This window comes from Triturus cristatus, chromosome 8 (assembly GCF_964204655.1).
Source record: "Triturus cristatus chromosome 8, aTriCri1.1, whole genome shotgun sequence".
NCBI lineage: Eukaryota > Metazoa > Chordata > Amphibia > Caudata > Salamandridae > Triturus > Triturus cristatus.
In genome coordinates this window covers 1,629,624,546-1,629,643,172 of record NC_140591.1, presented here as the reverse complement: position 1 = coordinate 1,629,643,172, position 18,627 = coordinate 1,629,624,546, and the positions used below count along the sequence as shown (strand labels likewise).

Sequence of the window (18,627 nt, the reverse complement as noted above, 5' to 3'; positions counted from 1 at the left end):
GCGGGGTCAAGGACGGGAGTACCGGCCCAGCGTCAAACGGGTTTCGTTGGAGGCGGTCCAGGCGTGTATGCAAGGCTGCGGTTTCCGCTCGTGACGTTGCTAACTCCAGCTGGATCTGCGCTAAAGCAGCCAACACGTCGTCCAATGTGGACATTGTAAGGGATCAGTGCTATCAAGAGGAGAGGTAATTTCGTGGGCCTATGATTCTGTCAAGGATATCTGCGAGCTCCTCCTCGGGATGGCACTGATGCTAAATAAGGCCCCCCTCCCATCCGTCCCCAGCCCGGAGTATGTATGAGACACGCGGACTAGGGGGACGGGTGAGCGAGGGAAAACGGGACAGGAACAGCCGGGAAAGCGAGACCTAGAAGAGAAGATGCACAGGGTGAGAAGAGGAACGTGGACCCCCGCACCCTTCCCAACGGTTCTTGAATAGTGGAATAACCCCGGTACCTTCGTGCTGTAGGCGGAAGTCTCGAGGGTCTCTTCAACCAAAAGACACAGGGAACCGAGTGGCGCTACCACTTCCACGCTCGGAACTCCGTGAGCGGAGGAGCGCCAGCCAGGAAGGTTCTCTCCTCCTCACCTTTCCCAAGGAGGGAGGAAGTGGGGCGAAAGCTCGGTTTCACTCGTTGGTTGAGAGGGGTGGACAAACAGTAAACAAAAGTAACCAGAAGGAGTTGCGGGTATTTCCCGACAGAGATGTTCGCGCTGCTACTCACATACTCGCGATTCTGCCGTGAGTAGAGGAGCGCACTCTGAGAAGTTGACAAGCCCGGAAATCCGTGGGCGTAGAGGTAGAACAGGGAGTCCGTCTGGTTGTTGGCCGTTAGGATAACGGCGGAGTGTGGAGTCGGAAGAGAGGCGTCTACAAGGGTTGAAGATAGAACCGGAGACGCTCACCTCTCTGCGAAGGCGTCGAGATGTCGTCGGCACTGGAGGTCAAAGGCTGCATGGGCCGCGGGGAGCTCAGGAACGCTGTAGAGGATTGCGGGCTGGGAACCGCGTAGGCCGGCAGCCGGGGAGCCGTAGAATGATAGTAGGAATCATAGGCAACGCCCCCGGGATGTTTGCGGTCTTTTATAGGCCGACAGGAGATTACGTGATCGGGTGGCCGCGTTGCCTCTGGGACCTGTAGTTCTTCCGGGCCCGCTGTGGTGGGGTCGGTGCGCTCGGATCGTGACAGATACATAAACAACATACAGTGCCATCAGTGCCAATCTAATTTCAACATCTAATCGCTGGCATAAGGTCTAGCTCAATTATCCATTATACTGCACACGGGTACATTTTTGGGGAATATTATATACAGTCTTTCTAGGATTCTTCTTAGATTGTATGCAGGTAGGCAGTAAAAAGGGTTTCAAATGTCCTTAGGTCTAGATGCTCGGCGATTACTTCCACATAACTTTCAAGTGCCATATCCTGTAACTAGTGTTGGTGTATGGGGGACATTTTCTTACCCCAGTGCATCAATACTCTCCTCTTTGCCAGGAGCAATGCTACTGCCACCAATTTCCGATTACAGGGCTCTAGAGACATAACAAGGCCTAATAAACACATCTGAGGGGTCCCCATCACTCTTTCCAGTATTATGTCCATGGGCATGTGTGTCACTTTTTCCCAATATTGATGGACAGTTCCACTCTAAGTGTATGAAGTCAGCAGATCTAACATCTAACACAGTTGGCTTCTTCTCGAAGTCCATTCTTATGCAATTGAAGAACAAGTTACTTACCTTCGGTAACGCTTTTTCTGGTGGATACAGTATCTGCCTGTGGATTCCTCATACAGTATCTGCCTGTGGATTCCTCACCTTGTGAATATCCCCTGCGCCAGCAACGTTCGGACACTTTTGTAGCAGTCCACGCCGATGTGGTCGAAGACGACGTCACAGATACACGGCTCCGCTCGCGACTCCGCTGACGTCACCGGCTCCATAAGAAGACCTCGTCGGAGTGATGACATCAGTTCCGCCCCTTTTTTCCGTGCCTTCGAGGCACACGGACGGACTGACAGCAATATATACACAGTATACACAGTATATAATATGCAAAGCAACACACACAGTGTGGAGAATAAGTAGAAAGGCAAAAGAAACAACACACTGCCTTTGACAGTAACAAATACATTTTGAAACACCATCATCAGAATTGTAGGTATACAAGGGTGGACAACGGGGAGGCGGGTGGGTTAGTGAGGAATCCACAGGCAGATACTGTATCCACCAGAAAAAGCGTTACCGAAGGTAAGTAACTTGTTCTTCTGATGGATACATCTGCCAGTGGATTCCTCACCTTGCGAATAGATTCCACAGCAGTCCCCACTCCCGGAGGAGGGTGTCCACCCTTCTATACCAAAAAGTCCTGAAGGACGGAACGAGCAAAGTGTCCGTCCCTCCTCACCTCGGTGTCTAAGCAATAATGTTTTGCGAAGGTGTGGAGGGAGGCCCAAGTTGCCGCCCTACAAATGTCCTCCACAGGAACACCCCTAGACAAAGCAGAAGTGGAAGACTTTGCTCTAGTGGAATGAGCCCTTAAACCCTCTGGAGGTTCCTTACCAGCCAAAGAGAAGCATATCTTGATGCACAAGACAATCCATCTGGAAAGGGTGCGCTTGTGCACCGCTCGACCTTTCCTGCAGCCAACAAAGCCCACGAAGAGCTGGTCATCAACTCTGAAGTCCTTTGTCCTGTCAAGGTAGAAGCTCACCGCCCTCTTAGGGTCCAAGCGGTGAAGTCTCTCCTCCTCCTTGGAAGGGTGAGGGGGAGGATAGAAGGAAGGAAGGGTAATGGATTGCCCCAGATGGAAGGGAGTTACCACCTTAGGCAAAAATGCAGCCCTGGTCCTGAGTACCATTCTTTCAGCATGAATGGTCAAAAACAGGGGTTTTGAACTAAGAGCTTGAAGCTCACTTACCATCCTTGCCGAGGTGATTACAATGAGGAAAACCGTCTTAAAGGACAACAGTCTCAAGGGACACTTGTGTAAGGGCTCGAATGGAGAACCCATAAGATAAGTTAGGACAAGTTTTAAGTCCCATTGAGGCACAATAAAGGGAGTAGGAGGAAATCTGTTTGTGAGGCCCTTGAGAAATCTAAGTACAATAGGGTGATTTGAACAATGATGGCTGGTCCGGCAAGCAAAGGAAAGCCGACAAAGCCGATAAGTATCCCTTAACAGTGGCCACAGCAAAGCCTTGCTGGGCAAGCGAAAGGGCAAACTGCAGAATGTTAGACAGACGAGCCTTCAAAGGATCAATTGATTTCTCTCCACACGAAAGTACAAATTTAGACCACCTATAGGAATATATAGACTTGGTGGAATGACGTCTGGCAGACAAAATTACATCTACCACATCAGGTGGGAGAGAAAAAAAGTTCAGGTTGCCCCGTTCAATCTCCAGGCATGAAGGTGTAAGCTCTGGAGGTGGGGGTGTAGAACCTGCCCCTCCGACTGCGAGAGGAGGTCTGCCCTCAGAGGGAGACGGAGCGGAGGGCACGAGGAGAGGTGGGGAAGATCTGTATACCACACCCTTCTTGGCCAATCGGGGATGATCAATATGACTTGGGCCCGGTCTTGGCGAATCTTCCTCAGAACCCGAGGAATCAAGGGTATGGGAGGAAACGCATAAAGGAGTCGTGAGCTCCAACTCAACTGAAATGCGTCCCCCAACGCTCCCTGCATCGGAAACGGGAGACTGCAGAATGACGGGCAGTGAGCGTTCTCGTGAGTGGCGAACAGGTCCACCCGAGGAGTCCCCCACATCCGAAAGACGTGACGAACCACCTCCGGACGAAGCCTCCACTCGTGGTCGGCGGAGAACTGCCGACTGAGACTGTCCGCACGTACGTTCAGAACCCCGGCCAGATGATTTGCCATCAGACAAATCTGATGGTCCTGAGCCTAGGACCATAGACGCAGAGTCTCTCTGCAGAGACAAAGAGACCCCACTCCTCCCTGTTTGTTGATATACCACATCGCGGTAGTGTTGTCCATCAGGACTTGAACAGACTGACCGCGAAGGTAAGGAAGGAAGGCCTTGAGTGCTAAGCGAATCGCCCGCAATTCCAGAAGGTTGATGTGAAGCAACCTTTCCTCTGGAGACCAAAGACCCTTGATCTCCAGATCCCCCAGATGCACACCCCACCCTAAAGTGGATGCATCCGTAACCACTGTGGCCACCGATGGAGGTAGATGGAAGGGCTTTCCTTGAGACAGATTGCCCTCCACGCTCCACCAAGACAGAACCGCCGCAGCTTCTCTGGAGATCCTCACAGACTCCCTGAGATCTCCTTTGTGCTGATACCACTGCCTGCGGAGGCACCACTGGAGCGCCCTCATGTTCCAGCGTGCATGGTTGACCAACAGAATGCAGGAAGCAAACAGACCGAGCAGGCGAAGGACCTTCAGAACTGGAACGACCGCTCCATTGTAAAATAAAGGAATCATTTCCTGTATGTCGAGAATCCTTTGAGGAGGAGGGAATGCTCGACACACAGTAGTGTCCAGTACCGCACCTATGAACAGGTTGCGCTGAGAGGGCACCAGGTGAGATTTGGGCACATTTATCGAAAAACCCAATTTGCACAACAGTCGAGTTGTATCCTGCAGATGATGCAGCACCTTCTCTGGCGACTCCACTTTGATCAGCCAGTCGTCCAGATAGGGGAAAACTGAGATCCCCGACCTTCTGAGATGGGCTGCCACCACTGCCATCACCTTCGTAAAGACTCGGGGTGCAGTAGTAAGACCAAACGGAAGGACCGCAAACTGATAATGTTGCGACCCTACCGTAAACCGGAGATACTTCCTGTGCGACTTCAGGATGGGGATGTGGAAATACGCATCCTGTAAGTCGATCGACACCATCCAGTCCTCCTGATTCAGCGCTTGAAGAACCTGAGCAAGGGTGAGCATCTTGAACTTCTCTTGTTTTAGAAAAAGATTCAAGATTCTGAGGTCCAATATCGGACGCAATCTGCCGTCCTTTTTCGGAATCAGAAAATACCGGGAGTAGCATCCCTGACCCCTCTCCTGCTCCGGAACCACCTCTATCGCACCTTTTTGAAACAACTTCAGGACTTCCTCCTGCAGTAGAAGACTGTGGTCCTCCGAACAAGCACCTTGGCAAGGAGGGTAATTTGGAGGGAATTCCCGAAAGGGAAGGGCGTACCCATTTTCTACAAGAAGAGGTGCACCAGTGGTATACATGGCATTAGATAATGCGAGGGGTCCTGACCTGGTCCAGGGAATGAAGGGTACTGGTCAGGCATCACCGGACTCGGGCCAGCCGGCGCCGACGGTGGAATAAACGGCGTCGCAGGCCGGGGCCGGAGACGGAGCTGGAGATGAAGCCGGAGCCAGAGATGGAACCGGCGTCGGGGATGGCACCGGAACCGGAGATGTAGCCGGAGCCAGCGAAGTCACTGGAGAAGAAGGAACTGGAGGTGAAACCGGGACTGGAGAAGGAGACACGGATTCCCTTCGGCGTCGAGCCGGCGACTTCGACTTCAGAGCCGAACTCTTATCGGAGTGATGATGAGAAGAATGCCTCCTCTTCTTCTTATGCTTCTTGCTTCGCGAAGCATGCCCCGAAGTCGACTTCGACCTCGACCTCGACCGTGACCTCGATCTCGACTTCCTTCTTCCTCTCTTCTCTTTTTTCATCCTAGCAATGAAGAGCTTCGCCTCCCTTTCTTTTAGAGCTTTGGAGCTCATCTTGCGGCAGTAAGAGCAACCATCCACATCGTGGTCGGATGAGAGACACCAAACACAGTCTTCATGTGGATCTGTGATCGACATGTGTTTGCCACATTCCCGACAGGGCTTGAAACCCGACTCCTTTGTCGACATCTTCCTCGAAGAGAAACAGGTGAAACTCAGAAGAAACACAAAGTATCAGTAATGCTACTAGCAGCGATTCCCGAAATCCGTTGGCGTCGACGGCGCGGAAAAAAGGCAACTGACGTCATCACGCCGACGAGGTCTTCTTATGGAGCCGGTGACGTCAGCGGAGTCGCGAGCGGAGCCGTGTCTCTGTGACGTCGTCTTCGACCCCATCGGCGTGGACTGCTACAAAATTTTCCGAACGTTGCTGGCACAGGGGATATTCACAAGGTGAGGAATCCACTGGCAGATGTATCCATCAGAACTGGAGTGTAGTATACCTGGTGCAAATATTTAAAATGCATGATTCTGAGATAGCAATTGGACGTGAGCCTGCCTGTTAATGTACAGCAAAAGCCCTATTCCTCTGAACTGAGTGGTGTCTTAAGTATATTGTTCCATTTTTCAAGTGGACCTATTGGGACTGGGGCGGCCTATCTATTTGTGATGCGTTGTATAATTCCGTAACTAGGCTCTTGCATGTAGTGCTTGTGAGTAATGTTTGCAGTGCTCCTAGAGTCTGTGGCGCTGCCAGAAACTGTGTGTATAAGTTTTGAAGTGCTGCAAGAAGTCTATTATATGTGAAGGTCAGCATTGGGGATAGATGGTTATTCTGTTGAAGGTCTGTAAGGGATATGAAGTTCCCCTGGGTAGACATCACCCAAAGTTTTCAGACCTGCCTCCCCCAACATGACGAGTGCACGATGTTCCTGTGTCACTCAGACAGCTGGGTGGTGCAAGAGAGGCAATGCTGGTGCATAAATCGGCTCCACTGCTTCTTGTTTGCCAAGAACATCCATGCCTGAGTGGTGCAGTGTGTTGTGTTTTATTTACCTGCATGGAATATCTGTGTGCATGTGAGGAATCATAGCCTTAAGTGGGAATGGATATGCGTCATCACTTTCTATTGCCACATGAGGGGTATATATTAGGTGGAAAGTGCCAATAGTGGTCACAGTGGGCTTGCGCGCAGAGATAGTACAATTGCAGATCTGGGGCACCAAACCATCCCTGATGGTAAGGTAGTGTGAGTGTATCTCAACTTACTCTAGGCTGCCTGCTTGCCCAGGCCATCTTTATTAGTAATGAGTGTAGTAAGTGAAAAAAGGCCTGGGTGAGTAATATTGGGATATTCATAAACAGGTGCAGGAATTTTAGCAACATTATCATTACACGCAAGATTGATGATTCTTTGCTTTCAATATACAATGTTCACAGAAAAATGCAACTAGGAAAAAATCGTTTTGCTGAGCTGACATTTTAGGTACCATTTCTTTGAAGCATTATTTAGTAAAATGTGATGATGCACGTTAGTATTTCCAAAAATATTCATAAGGGAAAACCAGTGTGAGAAGGTGGCCTGATATATGCTGTCCACTAGTTCTAGTGGGCTCCTTGTATCAGTCCTTATGGTGAATGGTTAAAGACAACCTTATGTGAAAGCAATCCTAGTGGTAGCTATGGAGAGCAGCCTTCAGGGTAAGTCTTGAAGGAATGTAAAGCAGCTTGTTTTACCAGTCTATAATCTCTTGAATGATCAAATGAAAAGACAACCACACCAGGTATATATTCAAAATATATGTATTTAAGGTTAAACACACCCCTCTAGTCTCTTTATGAGACTGGAGTTCGAAGTACTTTAGTTACAAGTGATCAAGCATCAGTAAAAGCACAAATACACGTTTGGGCCTTAGGGGCGTACCAAACCATATACTAAAAAAGTGGTATAAGAACCATGACTGTAATAGGCACTAGGCCTATTGCCTCTAGAATAGCTGGCACCCCAAGGAACCACCCAAGGTAGTGTCACAGGGGACCCACGGCAACTGTATGCAGTGTGGAAACACAACCGCGGGTTCCTATTATCTTCTATGGGGAATGACGCGGTTGGAATTTTAAAGACTAGGAACACTTTTAATCGAGTCAGGCCCAAAACCTCTTGGACTTAGGTAGTTCTAGGGCTAGCATCCACGAGAGTACCGGAGTACTCGAGTTACCTCACCCAGGGAAGCCAGGTGCATAGGTGTCTTTTGGTGTTGCGTCGCGTTGTCGGTTTCAATGGAAGCCTGCAAGGAACTGCTGCTGCCGTGAAGAGGAGAAGTGTCCGGAGAGATCCAAGCCTGGATCTAGGATGTAAGGAACCTGAAGGCAGAGGGGACAGAGTCTGGGTCACTTGCCAGTGACCTAGGGCAGGATGGACCAATGCCCACAGATGTTGGGTGCTTCAGGTGAGTTGATGGGTGTCTTGACTCTTAAGTCACGAGGTCCAGGAGGCGTCGACGAAGTCCACGAGCCGGATTCGAGCTGTCCCACGAAGTCTGTTGAGTGTTGCGGTGTCGGCGACAAGAAATGACCCAACAAGCCTTGGCAACGGCAAGTCACAGGAATGCAGAGAAAGGACTGCGGTGCAGACCAGCAAGGTCTGAGGGACTCACCCAGAGAGGGTAAGTCAGGGCACGTCTGGAGCAACCAGGAATGCCCAATTAGAAAAGGAGTTGCCTTCGTGGGGACCTGCTAGCCAACAGGCTAGTGATCGCGAAGGAGCCTTGAGCGGTCGCACTTGAAGCTGGCCCACGGGTCACTCGTGGAGTGGAGGCCAACAATCTTCGGTGCAGGAGATGCTCAAGGCTGGGGCTATTTGGAGCCCAAAGCACAATTTCGAGGAGGACCAGGAAGATAGTGTTGCTGCAAAAGTTCACGTTGTCCAGGAGTCACGGTTCCACGTCACCCACGATAGCCACCGGCCTCAGCTTTGCTGTGGACTCAGGATAGCCTCGGGGAAGTCTGGAAATCCACCTCTGGGGATGCAGAGACTTCGGCGTCCGGCGGGAGCTTCAGAATTGCAGACTGGTCAGTTACATCTTTGGTGCCTGCCAAGCAGGGGAGTCACTCCTTGACCCCAAGGGAGATTTCTTCAGTTTTCTAGTCGTGATAGAAAGTCGAAGGTCCAGGATATATGTTGCAGAGGTTCGTCCAGGGTAATCTAAAGTCCTAGGGACTGGATTCTTATACTTATACTAAGTTTAGGGGATGAACTAACTCTAAGGCCCCACCTATGGGTGGGCCTGGGGTGGGGGTGGTTACACCCCTTCCCCTTTGTCCAGTTTCGTGCCAGAGCAGGGGCTGAGTGCCCCTGAAACCGGTTTGAACTGGGCTATGCACAGGGACACCTTGTGTGCCCCAGGCAGTGTTTCAAAAGTATTCTCTGAATGCACCCACCCTGCCCCAATACACATCTGCCTGTCTGGGGTGGTGGTTACACCTCCCTGTGACAGGAAACCTTTTGTCCAGGCCTCCCCTGCCGGAGTTTCCCTCAGCAGCAGGAGGCCAGACCTGTGTCTGTGGCAGTGGTATCCATTTTGTGATGCCAGGGGTTTGGAAAGATTTAACCGGGTTTAGCCAGTGTGAACATGTCTCTCCCTCTAGAAGGGTGGAATGCTACCTCCGCTGCCAGGCTGGCCGGTGGGAGGGGGCTAGTATTCCAAAGCGTTTGACACCAAACACGACATGTTTTAATGCAGCCATTCCAAAGTTAGCATTTACCGCGAGGTTATAAAGCACTTAAGAGTATATGGTATGACTGTATCACAGAACAGCCATAAGGAAGTATTTCCGAATGCTGCAGAGAGGCTCAGCTCATGCTTGGGCACCCTCTCACATAACACCAAGCACTCTGCCTTCAGGATTGTCAAGGCCTGCCATAGGAGTGGCTTATAGGTTTATATGTGTCTGTATAAGGTAGTGATATAGGTAGCCTGTACCACAGTAAGGGGTGCAAGCACACCCTTACCCAGTCTGCAGTAGCAGACCTGTGGTGTCATTTTGGAGTGCTTCCCAGGGGTGACATAATACATGCTGCAGCCCCTGGTAGGCCTCTGAGGTACCTATGCCCTAGGTACATAGTATACTATATACTAGGGGTTTATAAGGCACTCCAGAATCTAATTAGATATGTACCTAATGTACATGGAAACCATTTTAGAGAGGAAGCAGCTAGGCCGTGGTCCTGATTAGCAGGGCCACAGCCAGACTAAGGTCGAAAAACAGTGAAACGCTAGCAAAAAGTGGGGGTACACATGTGAATCAGATCCTTGGTAAAACAAGCTGCTTTATATTCCTTCAAGACTTAGCCTGAAGGCTGCTCTCCATAAGGGGCTGTTTGGACTGATACAAGGTGCCCACTAGAACTGGTGGACAGCATATATCAGGCCACCTTCTCACATGCTGCACTTGCTATCATACCAAGTGTTTGGTCAAATGCAACTATCACCAGTATGGTAACTTGAATGCACTGTGCACTGTGCACTATCCACTGAGTTCAACTGAACTCCTAACATTTATCAAAAGATAACATAATCCTTTAAGTATTACTCAACAATGTTTGTCATTTAACAGTTATTCTCTTATTGTCAAAATATATTTGCAGATCTTGGTCATCATAAATACAAAAGCATAATTGTAGGAGAGTAGGATCTGCTTCACATGTTTACCCCCACTTTTTTGCTGGTGTTTCACTGTTTTTCGACTTTAGTCTGGCTGGGACCCTGCTATTCAGGGCCCCAGCCTAGCTGCTTCCTCTCTAAATTGATTGCATGTACTTTAGGTACACCACAGATTGGATCCTGAGGTACCCTTGTGAGTCTCTAGTATATGGTATACTATGTACCCAGGGCATAGGTACCCCAGAGGCCTACCAGGGGCTGAAGCATGTATTATGCCACCCCTGGAAAGTCACCCAAAATGACACCACAGGTCTGCTACTGCAGCCTGGGTAAGGTGGTGCATGCACCCCTTACTGAGGTATAGGTTCACTATACCTCACCTATCACTGCACATACAAACCTATCAGTCACTCCTATGGCAGACCTTAACAATCCTGAGTGCTTGGTTATATGTGAGAGGGTGCCCAGGCATGAGCACAGCCCCTCTGCAGCGTTCGGAGTACCTCCTCTGATGCAGCTTTCGGAATCTCTTCTCCGGGATTGTCAGTGGTGCAGCCTGACCATATACTCCTAAGTGCATTATAACCAAGCGATAAATACTAACTTTGGACTGGCTGCACGGAAACATGTCATGTTTGGTGTCAAACACCTTGGAATCATACCCCCACACCAGTAACTGGTGTAGGAGTATGATCCCACCCTTCTAGAGGGAGAGACATGACAGCACTGGTCTACCCTGTAGAAGTCTAATAGAGCCCTGGCATCACAAAATGGATGCTGCAGCCACAGACAAGGGTCTGGCCTCCTGCTGCTGACCGAAACTTCGGCAGGGGAGGCCTGGACAATAAGTTTCCTGTCACATGGAGGTGTAACCACCTCCCAGACAGGCTTATGTGTATTGGGGCTGGGTGGGAGCACTCTCTGAGTGCTTTGAAGTCCTGCACTGGGGGCACATTTGGTGTCCTTGTGCATAGTCCAGCTCAATCCGGTTCAGGGACTTCCTGCCCCTGCTCTGGCGCGAAACTGGACAAAGGAAATGGGTGTAGCCACCCCTCTTTCCAAACCCTCCTATAGGTGGGTCTCTAGAGCTAGTCCAACCCCTTCATTAGGTATAAGTAAGGAACCTCTGTAACCAGAACTTTAGATACCCGTGGACGAAACTCTGAAGCTGTATCCTGGAACTTCAACGCTCTACTAAAGACTAGAGGGCTGAAGAAATCTCCCTTGGGGTCAACGAGTGACTCCCCTGCTTGGCAGGCACCAAAGAAGCATCTTTCCGGTCTGCAGTTCCGAAGCTCCCGCCGGACTCCGAAGTATTTGCAGCCCAGGAAGAGGATTTCCAGACATCTCAGAGGCCGACCTGAGTCCCCAGCAAAGCTGAGACTCGCAGCCCTCGTGAGTAGCATGGAACCGGAACTCCTGGTCACCGTGCATTTTTGCAAGTGCATTGACTTCTCGACGTCTCCTGAAGTCGTGTTTGGGCTCACTTGTAGCCCCCACCTCGAGCACAGAATCCACCGAAGATTGTCGGCCTAGTCACCCCGAGTGACCTGGGGGCCGCCTGTGAGAAGTTGGCCTGATGTATGATGTCACTAGTTCTAGTGTACACCTTATATCAGTCCAAACAACCCTTATGGTGATTGGTTGTAAAGTCAACCTTATAGACCAGCTATCCTAGTGGTAGCATGGACAAGAGCAGTCTTAGGCTAAACTCTGAATGGCATGTGAAGCCAGCTGTTATACCATTTGTAACCCCTTGAATACCAAATGAAAGGACACCACAACAGATATATATAAAATAAAGTGTATTTATTCTAGTCAAACCCTCAGCACTCTTTATGAGATTCGAGGTAAGTACAACACAGTCTTATTCAAGCATACATTAAGTCACACAGGTAAGTAATACAGTTAGGCCCTAGGGGCCACGCAAACCATATACTAAGTAAGTGGTATAAGGACCACTGTCACGGAAATAGGATAGGCCTAGGCCTAGGGAATCGCTGGGGCTACACTAGACCACCAAAGGTTAGGAAGTGGGAGGCCCACGGGATTCAGGTGCAGAGTGGAAACACTCACGCGTAATGCGTATAATCGATAGAAATAGTACAGTTTGGAAATAAAGAGATTAAGGACACTTCTGAAGTAGCTAGGAAGTCGAAACTTGAAAACTAGACACTAGGATAGTCACTACCCTGATGAGCACCGGAGTACCCAAGTTACCTAGCCCACAGGCTGCGGGTGCATAGGTGTGAAGTTGCGTCGGGTTTCGTCGTCGCCTCCTATGGATGCCTGAAGAAAGATGCTGATAGGCAGTCAGTGAAGAGTGTCCGGTGGACCCCAAGGCTGGGATCAAGAAGGAAGGATACCTGCAAGCAGAAGGGACAGAGTCTGGGTCACTAGCCAGTGACCACGTGGAACCAGGAAGGAACCAGGCGATGTCGTGAAGATGCAGGTGAAGAGGTGAAGCTTGTCGCAGCAGCCACGGGTACCAGGGGACGTCGAGGACGACCAGGACCAAGAGGCGAGCTGTCCCACGAAGGCTCTTGCTGTCGGCGGCGTCGAAGTCGAACTAGGACTCACCAAGCCTTGGCAAGCGGAACCCACGCAGAATGGAGGACTTACTTCTGGTGCAGACCAGGAAGGTCTGGGGTGCTTCTCTTTTTCAGAAGAGCAGGAGCCGGTCTGGAGGAGCCAAACCAGCGGTGGAAATTCAAAGGTGTGTCGTCACGAAGGTTACTAGCCAACGGGCAAGTAACCGGACAGACGCGGCAAGCAGGAAAATGCAGAAGGGCCCCACGCAGGACTCGTGGAGTGTGGGGGGCTGGTCTTCGGTGCAGATGATGCTTGGGGTTGGGGCTTCTCAATCCCCGGTGCACAACTTAGAGGGTGCCTCAGAAGCTGCGCTGGAAGATACTCGCCACTTTTCCCAGGTAGCCGGTCCCACGTCTCTCGTCGCCTCCACGGATCTCAGCTCGGCTGTGGATGTGGATCTGGGTCGGAGAAGTCTGGAAGTCAAGGCTCTGGTCAGGCTCTGCAGTCGGTCCCTCGTAGAACTTCAGCAAAGCAAAGGGCTAGTCTCTTGATGGTGCCTGTTTGCAACAGGGTAGCCACTCCTTGGCCACAAGGGAGATTCTTCAGTCTTCTTCTTTCGTCGAATGTCGAAGGTCCAGAGTTTCTGTTCTGGTTGCAGGTTCAGGATAATCTAATTTCCTGGGGCCCAGCTACCACTCTTCTACTAATCTGGGGGGCTGGGTTGCCTGCTAGGTCACGCCTTATGGGTGGGACCTGGGAGGGGGGTGGTTACACCCCCTTCCCTTTGTCCAGTTTCGCGCCAGGACTGGGGCTGGAGTGCCCCAGCACCGGTTTGAACTGGACTATGCATGGGACACCTTGTGTGCCCCAGGCAGTGTCTAGTTTCTTTCATCCCTCCCTGCCCCAATACACTAAGGCCTGTCTGGGGTGGTGCTAGCACCTCCCAAGGCAGGAAACCTATTGTCCAAGCCTCCCGTGCCGGGATCACTCCCAGCAGCAGGAGGTCAGACTTGTGTCGTGGCAGCAGCATCCATTTTGTTATGCTGGGGGCTCTGGTTAACTTTAACCGGGTAAGTAGGGTTCAACATGTCTTCTTCCTCTAGAAGGGAGGGATAATATCCTCATCACCAGAAATGGCATGGGGGTATTATTCCAAAGTGTTAGACACCTTACACAACATATTTTGATAAAGCCAAACCATAGTTACCATAACCGTTTAAGATTATAAGGCACTTTAAGAGTATATGGTAGGCTATATCATAGAACAGCTATAAGGACATGGTTCCGAAAGCTGCAGACAGGCTCAGCTCATGCTAGAGCACCATCTCACATGTTACCAAGCACTCTGCCTCCAGGATTGTTAAGGCCTGCCAGAGGAGTGGCTGATAGGTACACATGTGTCTATATGTGAGATAGGCATAGGAATACTACACCTAAGCAAGGGGTGATTACACGACCTTGCCCCAGCTGAGTGATCAGCCAGTTGTGTCATAATGGAAGGCCAGGCCAGGGGTGGCACAATACATGCTGCAGCCCCTGGTAGGCCTAGGGTACCCCTATGCCCTGGGTACCTAAGGTACACTATACAGGGTCTGATAAGGTGGTCCCTACCAATTGGGTTATGCACCTAAAGTACATAGTATTAATTTAGAGAGAGAACAGCAGGGCTGTGGGTCTGATTGGCAGGCCCACAGCCACATCTAAGTCAAAAACCAGTAAAGCAAAAGCAAAAAGTGGGGGTGAACATAGAATGCAGACCCTACTCTCCTACACACACCCCCCCCCCCAAACTTAGGGACATTAAACTAAACTTGGCCAGTTGAGTCTTCATGTTCTAAGTGGAAATATCTGGAGAGTCCATCTGCATTGGCATGGTCAGTCCCAGGGCTATGTTCCACTCTGAAGTCCATCCCCTGTAGGGAAATGGACCACCTAAGAAGTTTGGGATTTTCACCCTTCATCTGATTTAGCCACAAGAGGGGCTTATGGTTTGTCTGAATCTTGAAGTGAGTGCCAAACAAGTATGGCCTCAGCTTCTTCAGGGACCAAACCACAGCAAAGGCCTCCCTCTCAATAGCTGACCAACGTTTCTCTCTAGGGGTCAGCCTTCTACTTATAAAAGCAATGGGCTGGTCTTGACCATCTACATTCAGTTGTGAAAGAACAGCTCCCACACCTAACTCAGAAGCATCTGTCTGGACAATGAACTCTTTGGAGTAGTCTGGACTTTTCAGAATAGGTGCACTGCACATGGCCTGCTTCAGGTCATCAAATGCTTTTTGACAGCTTACTGTCCACTGAACTTTCTGTGGCATTTTCTTGGAGGTCAAGTCATTAAGTGGTGTCACAATGGACCCATAGTTCTTAACAAACTTTCTGTAGTATCCAGTCAGGCCCAAGAAAGCTCTGACCTGAGTCTGGGTAGTTGGAGGAGTCCAGTCCTTTATGGTCTGGATCTTGCTCTCCAGTGGTTGAACCTGACCCCCACCAACTAGGTGGCCCAGGTACACAACCTTGCTCTGCCCTATCTGGCACTTGGTGGCCTTGATAGTGAGGCCTGCCTTTTGCAGGGCCTCTAAAACATTCCTCAGGTGGACCAGGTGATCCTCCCAGGTGGAGCTAAAGACAGCAATATCATCAAGATAAGCTGCACAGTAGTCATCCAACCCAGTAAGGACTTGATTCACCAACCTTTGGAAAGTGGCAGGTGCATTCTTCAAACCAAAGGGCATTACCACAAATTGATAATGTCCTCCTGGGGTCGAGCAAGCAGTTTTGGCCTTTGCATCCTCAGCTAGTCTGATTTGCCAGTAGCCTGCTGTAAGGTCGAATGTGCTCAAAAACCTAGCAGCTGCCAGTCTGTCAATGAGCTCATCTGCCCTTGGTATTGGGTGGGCATCTGTCCTAGTGACAGCATTGAGACCTCTGTAGTCTACGCAAAACCTCATCTCTCTCTTACCATCTTGGGTGTGAGGTTTTGGCACAAGAACTACAGGACTAGCCCAAGGGCTGTCTGAAGGTTCAATGACTCCCAGCTCCAACATCTTTTGTACCTCAACTTTTATGCAGTCCCTGACATGGTCAGGTTGCCTGTAGATTTTACTCTTCACAGGCAGACTGTCACCAGTGTCCACCTCATGGGTGCACCAGTTTGTCTGACTTGGGGTCAGAGAGAACATATGTCTGTAGGTTTGCAGAACTTGTCTGCAGTCCTGTTGCTGATGGACAGTGAGGCTGTCAGAAAAGACCACACCATCAACTGAGCCATCATCAGGGTTCTGAGTCAACAGGTCTGTGAGAGGGTCACTCTCTTCCTCCTGCCCCTCATCTGTAGCCATGAGTAGCCCCATGTCTGCCCTGTCAACATATGCCTTCAATCTGTTGACATGAAGCACCCTGTGGGGGCTTCTGGGAGTCCCAAGGTCCACCAAGTAGGTGACTTCTCCCTTTTTCTCAACAATAGTGTGGGGTCCAGACCATTTGTCTTGGAGTACTGCTGGGGCCACTGGCTCCAACACCCACACTTTCTGCCCTGGCTGGTACACAGTCAGCACAGCCTTTTGGTCATGCCAAGCTTTTTGAAGTTCTTGGCTTGCCTCAAGGTTTTTAGAAGCCTTCTTCATATACTCTGCCATCCTGGAGCGGAGGCCCAGTACATAATCCACTATGTCCAGTTTGGGTTGTCTGAGAGGTCTCTCCCATCCTTCCCTTACTAAACACAGGGGTCCCCTTACAGGATGCCCAAACAAAAGCTCAAAAGGGCTGTAGCCAACCCCCTTTTGTGGGACCTCTCTGTAAGCAAACAGAAGGCAGGGTAAAAGGATGTCCCATCTTCGCCTAAGCTTGTCTGGTAAACCTTTTATCATTCCCTTTAGGGTCTTGTTGAATCTCTCCACAAGCCCATTGCACTGTGGGTGATAGGGGGTAGTGAATTTGAAGTTTACACCACACTCCTTCCACATTGCAGTCAAATATCCTGACATGAAGTTGGCACCTCTGTCAGAAATGACCTCCTTTGGAAAGCCCACTCTGGAGAATACTCCAAGTAGGGCCCTTGCCACAACAGGAGCTGTTGTGGTCCTCAGGGGAATAGCCTCTGGATACCTGGTGGCATGGTCCACTATCACCAGTATGAATCCGTGCCCAGATGCTGTTTGTGGGTCCATTGGTCCTACAATATCTATGCCCACTCTCTCAAAGGGAACCCCCACCACAGGTAGGGGTATGAGGGGGGCCTTTGTGGTGCCACCTGATTTGCCACTGGCTTGGCAGGTGACACACGAGCGACAAAACTCCTTGGTATCTTATGACATATGGGGCCAGTGAAAGTGAGGGACAAGCCTGTCCCAAGTCTTGTTCTGGCCTAAGCGTCCTGCAAGGGGAATATCATGGGCCAAGGTAAGAAGGAAGCCTCTGAACTTCAGTGGTATGACCAACCTCCTGGATGCACCAGGCTTGGGGTCTCTAGCCTCTGAATACAGCAGCCCTTCATCCCAATACACTCTATGGGTACCTTGAGCATTCCCTGCAGCCTCAGCAGTAGCCAGCTGTCTGAGGGGTTCAAGAGAAGGACAGTCTAATTGTGCCTGCCTCAGATCTGCTCTTGAAGGTCCCCCTGTCCCAAGAAACTCAACCTGATCAGGTTCCAGTTCTTCTAGGACAGTTCCTTCAGGGCTCTCAGGATCATCCTTCTGTGAGGGCTGATCCACCACCTGAGGCAGGGGGGAAGGCACAGCCTTGACCCTACTGCTCTTTCTCTTGGGTTGTGTCTGGTCCATTGTCCCAGGATCCAGCACCTGTTCAGTGTTGCACTTTTTGGCCTGTGACCTGGTCACAGCAAGGACATGTGCATCTATCCCCAGCATTTCTGCATGGGTCCTATACTCCACTTCAGACCAAACTGAAGTTTCAAGATCATTGCCCAATAAACACTCTACAGGAAGGTCTGAACTAACAACAACTTTCTTGAGGCCAGTTACCCCTCCCCAGGAGAAGTTAACAATTGCCACACTATGGGAAGTAGTGGCATTGCTAGCATTGGTCACTAGGTAATTCTCCCCTAGTATGATCTGTCCAGGGTCCACAAAGGCAGGTGTCACCATTGTGACACTAGCCCCAGTGTCCCTGTAGGCCTGAGCCATTCTTTGGTTGATAAAAGGAGTCTGTCTGTACTTGCCCAGGTTACTGGGGCCTACAGTAGAGGACAAAGCTAAGTCCCCATCACAGATCAGAACAGCCTGAGTAGGTATCCTGACTAGGCCAGAATCCTCCTCAGTTCCCAGGGTTAACCCTACTACACCCTTTTGCTGGGAACCACCACTTACAGCTGGACTAGGGGGTACAGTTGCCTTAGGGGCAATGGTGGCTGGGGGCTTATCCTTTTTGGTGCACTCACTAAACCAATGTGAGTTTGACTTACAATAGTTGCACCATGGTTTCTTTTGGCCATCTTTCTTTTTATCCTTTTTGGGACCACCCTCCCCCTGAGCCTTTTGGGGGCCTGGTGAAGACTTCTGGTCTTTTTGTTTCTGATCATTACCCTTCTGGTCTGCCTTTTTCTGATCACCACCCTGGTTCTGGTTTTTCTGCTTAACTCTAGTCCTGACCCATCTATCTGCCTTCTTTCCCAATTCTTGGGGAGAAGTCAGATCAGAATCAATCAGGTGTTGATGCAGTAGCTGGTTTTGACAGTTGTTAAGGATTTGCTCTCTCATGATCAAATTATACAATCCTGTATAGTCCTTAACCTTACTTCCCAATAGCCA

The 18,627-nt window shown here is 50.3% G+C and overlaps 1 protein-coding gene across 1 annotated transcript in view; it reads right to left on the bottom strand.

The window, feature by feature from the left end:
• Positions 1-18,627, bottom strand: part of LOC146808461 (transient receptor potential cation channel subfamily M member 2-like) — a 3,976,112-nt gene that overhangs the window by 3,490,458 nt on the left and 467,027 nt on the right. The window lies entirely within an intron of this gene.